The following is a 4,894-nucleotide window of genomic DNA, read 5'->3' on the forward strand; positions in this document are numbered from 1 at the left end:
AGCGAGATGTCAATATCGATACTGAGTTCCTGGAACAAAGGAGTCTATACAGAAAAACAAGAGAAGGGGAGGTGAGGGAGGCTTCAAGAATGAGGAAGAAAGAAACATGTTCAGTTTAAAGCCAAGTCTTGCTGAAGCACTAGTGGGTCCATCTGAATTTCCATCCATCTTTAGGTTTTTGTTTTTATTTTTATTTTTTTAAATTTTTTAAAAAAGATTATTTATTTATTTATTTGACAGGCAGAGATTACAAGTAGGCAGAGAGGCAGGCAGAGAGAGAGAGGAGGAAGCAGGCTCCCTGCTCAGCAGAGAGCCCGATGCGGGGCTCGATTCCAGGACCCTGGGACCATGACCTGAGCCGAAGGCAGAGGCTTTAACCCACTGAGCCACCCAGGCGCCCCTGGTTTTGTTTTTAAAGATTGTATTTATTTGTCAGAGAGAGAGAGAGAGAGAGAGAGAGAGAGAGAAAGAAAGCGAGAACCAGCACAAGCAGGGGGAGCGGCAGGCAGAGGGAGAGGGAGAAACAGGTTCTGATGAGCAGGGAGCCGGACTCTGGATTTGATCCCAGGACCCTGAGATCATGACTTGAGCTGAAGGCAGGCCCTCAACCCACTGAGCCCGCCAGGCGTGCCATTTTCACATTTCCGCAGTGGTTTCAGGAGCAAGGATGTTTGCTGTGTCTGGCAAGAGGAGTGGACTTTTTAATTTCAAAGTGAATATTTTTTAGTTTGTAAAAGACACAATTGGTTCTGCAGTTGTAATATTTTGTTGGGTCTTTCCTTCTCTCCTTTCCTTCCATGATGCTCTTCTTTTTATTTTATTTTTTATTGTTTATATGGTTTCTACTTCTTTTACTCTTTGAACCATCCAGGATGCTTACTTAAAAATCGCTTTCAGACTGGGGTACCTGGCTGCCTTCTTCAGTGGATCACGGGACTCTTGATCTCGGGGTTGTAAATTCGAGCCCCATGTTGGGTGCAGAGATTATGGAAAAATAATTTTAAAAATATGGGTTGCCTAGGTGGCTCAGTTGGTTAAACATCTGTCTTTGGCTTGGGTTATGATCTCGGGGTCCCAGGATCGAGCCCCGCATCAGGCTCCCTGTTCATTGGGGAGTCTGCTTTTCCCTCCCCCTCTGCTGCTGCCCCCTCTCATGCTCTGTCTCACTCAAATAAATAAACAGAATCTTTACAAAACCATAAAAAATCTTTAAAACATCTCAGATTGTTCTGTTATCTCTAATTTTGGGGGTGCAAGTTCTCATTTAAAAAAATAATTGGCGACTGTCCCTTTCGATGGATTGTTTCTGATGCAGCTTATAATTTTTGACTTTAAGCTTCTTTTCAGTGAAGAATGTTTTCTTCAGGTGCCCCACGTGGCCTAATTGGAATAACCTGGAGTTTTGTAAATTGAAGAGCAACCTTTCCTCTGCTCAAGATTACTGTTTCAGGGGCACCTGGGTGGCTCAGTGGGTTAAAGCCTCTGCCTTCAGCTCAGGTCATAATCCCAGGGTCCTGGAATCGAATCCTGCATCGGGCTCTCTGCTCAGCAGGGAGCCTGCTTTCCTCTCTCTCTCCCTCTCTCTCTTCCTGTCTCTCTGCCTACTTGTGATCTTTGTCAAATAAATTGAAAAAAAAAAAACCTTAAAAAAATACTGTTTCACAGTTTTCTCTTCCCTCTCATGCATTACAAGTTTGTTCTCTCTGCTGGATCATTCTATTCAGCATATAAACACGCTGCAATACCGCCTAATTTGTCTGGTTTTGATACTTCCCTTTATGGCAAAACTTCTTGAATGATTTGTTTCTATTTGTTGCTTCTATTTGTTTCTCTATCGAAGGGCTCCATTCAGGTTTTCTCCACTCTTTGCTGTTCTTGCTGAGGTCACCAGTGATTTCCCCTCTTGCTGAAACCAATGGTCAATTCTCAATCCTTATCATACCCTTGACCACTAGCTTTTGATCTAATTGATTACTGCCTCCTCCTCCTCTTCCTCCTCCTCCTTCTTCTTTTTATTTATTTATTTATTTTGAATAATTTGCACACTTGGGCTCCAGGACATCCATCTGTCTTTGTTTTTCTCCTACCTCGATGCCCCTTGATCTCTTTCTCCTTTGATGGGTCCTAACATACTGATGTGTCTCAGGACTCACTTCTCATACCTCTTCTCTTATTTTCACTTGTTGTCTCAGGACTTGGGCATTTGTTATTTTCTGTGCCTGGGAGGCTCCTCCAGATATCCACAAGATCTGATCCTTCATGTATGGTCTGGGTTCTGAGATGTTTTATCCGTTAGCTCTTCCCTGATCATCCTATTAAACTACATACCATCCCTGACACTGCCTATCCCCTCTCACCTTGGTTTAATTTTCTCTACAACACTTATCATTATCCAGCATACTTATTATTGTTTGTGTGTCTATTTATTGGCCAACTCTTTCACAAAACATAAATCCTCTGAGGGCAGGAACTTTGTTCATTGTTGTGTTACCTGCTGTTGGAACAGCGCTGGGTGCTAGAGGCATCAGATAAATATTTACTGAATGAGTGCGTGAATAAATGAATCGGAATAGATGATAGAGTTCCATTATTTCCTAGACTGCGAGAGATACCTCCCAACTTTTAAAATATATTTTTTAGTTGTTCAGTCTGTTCACACAGAAGGAAAATTTCATGCTTCACCTCAAGTTGCCAGTTCATTTTTATTTTTTATTTTTGTATTTTTAAAAAGATTTTATTTATTTGAGAGACAGAGAGGCAGAGAGCACAGAGAGAGCGTGAGAAGAAGCTGACTCCCCACTGAGCAGAGATCACATGGGCTCGATCCCAGGACCCCGAGATCATGACCTGAGCCAAAGTCAGACACCCAACCGACTGAGCCATGCAGGCACCCCTATTTTTATTTTTAGAGATTTTTTATTTATGAAAGAGAGACCTAGAGAGAGCCTGAGCAGGGGTGAGGGTCATGGGGAGAGGGAGAAGCAGACTTCCCACTGAGCAGGTAGCCTGTTGCAGGGTTTGATCTCAGGACCCGGAGATCATGACCTGAGCTGAAGGCAGATGCTGAACCGAATCAGTCACCTAGGAGACCCTCAAGTTGCCAGTTTATAAAGAAATTATTAAACTACCAAGTGTCCCTTCCATGTCAGGAGCCATCTATCAAGGTTTGAGTTCTTACCCTGAGTTTCACTGGTTCTGAGGACGGGCTTCAGGGCTCTGTGAACTCCCTGAATATGTGTGAAAAATGTTGAAGATTTATGTGAGTTTTCTTTGGGAAAAGATTTATAGCCTCCATCAGATTCATGAACTATCTGTTGCCTGACTAAAGGTTCTGAACTGTTGTTATCTTCCTTGGGTACCGATCAGCTAAAAGCTAAAATGTTGAAGACAGAAACTCATCATCTTCCTTTCCAAAGTCTCTTGACTTTCTTAGAAGGAAATCCCTTTGTGTGAAGAAACAGCCACTGCAGGTATCTCTTTAAAATGTTCCTGATATGGGGTGCCAGGGTGGCTCAGTGGGTTAAGCCTCTGCCTTTTGCTCAGGCCCGGATCTCAGGGTCCTGGGGTGAGCCCCACATTGGGCTCTCTGCTCAGCAGGGAGCCTGTTTCTCCCTCTCCCTCTGCCTGCCTCATTCCCTTTTTGTGATCTCTATCAAATAAATAAGTAAAATCTTTAAAAAAAATTTAGTAAAATGTTCCCAATAAATTGCCACCCTGTTGCTTCAGGAGCTCATAAAGTAGCATTGCTAGACAAGTTGACTTTAGACTTTATTTTTTTTTTTTTTAAGATTTTATTTATTTATTTGTCAGAGAGAGAGTGAGTGCGAGCGAGCACAGGCAGACAGAGTGGAAGGAAGAGTCAGAGGGAGAAGCAGTCTCCCTGCGGAGCAAGGAGCCCGATGACAAGTTGACTTTAGAAATTTCCACTTGGGTTAAGCTGAAGTAGTTTTCACATGCTGGGTCTTGTTCAGGCCCTGGGACCTAGACCAAGATGCTAAATCCCTTTTCCACTGGTTGGTTTTTCAGATATGTAAAGATATCACGATTCACCCTCCTCCCTCTTCCAAAGCCCTGTTTCTTCAGGATGTCTTCAGTTCCTCTAAACGTGGGCCAGGGCAGCGCACCACCCTGCAACCGTTCCTGAATGCTACCGTAGTTTGACAATTGCCCCAAACTGAGCCCACATGCGATACACATAGGAGTCCGGGCTCGCACATCTGGACCCGGTACTTTTATCAACGCTGCTTTGTATCACGAAACGACTGCTGTGGCGGAGTGCGGCAGGCACGGGGAAGAGAGACAGAGGTGGAGAGTGGAGAGAGGGGGCGGTGTCAGAGAGAGGAGGCAAACCACAGCGCTTCGTGACTTCTGGCCTGCGGGAAAGGGAAGGAGGAGGGGACCGAGGAGGATTCACATGTGGAAGCAGAGTCTGGGGGAGGCAGAAGGAGGGAGACAGACAGAAGGACGGATGGGAGGCGACAGGTTAGCTAGCACCTGGCCGCATTCCAACGCGGGGAAGTGGAGAGAGAGCGTCCAGGAGCTGGAGCAGCAGGACCGGGAGAGGTCGGGGTGAATCAAATGCCGCAGGGAGGCCGAAGGCGGGGGTGGGGCGGGGTACGGTGGGAATGGAGTGGGGGGGAGGGGCAGAGAGCAGAGGCCCCGCCTGAGCGTCTGGGCTCCTGGCAGAGTCGCAAAGATGCGGAGCCGGCACAGGGTCTGGGACGGACAAGGGAATGGTCTTGGTGGACCGTCGCAGCGACTGGAGACCAGCGAGACAGCAAACGCACCAATCTGGAATGAATGACCCAAGCGCCGCAGAGGGCGACTGGGAGCGGCCTGGGAGCCGAGGACGCAGGAGAGGCGGGGCGACTCGGGCGGCCAATGGGAGCCCGCG

This window comes from Mustela lutreola, chromosome 15 (genome assembly GCF_030435805.1).
Source record: "Mustela lutreola isolate mMusLut2 chromosome 15, mMusLut2.pri, whole genome shotgun sequence".
NCBI classification, from domain to species: domain Eukaryota; kingdom Metazoa; phylum Chordata; class Mammalia; order Carnivora; family Mustelidae; genus Mustela; species Mustela lutreola.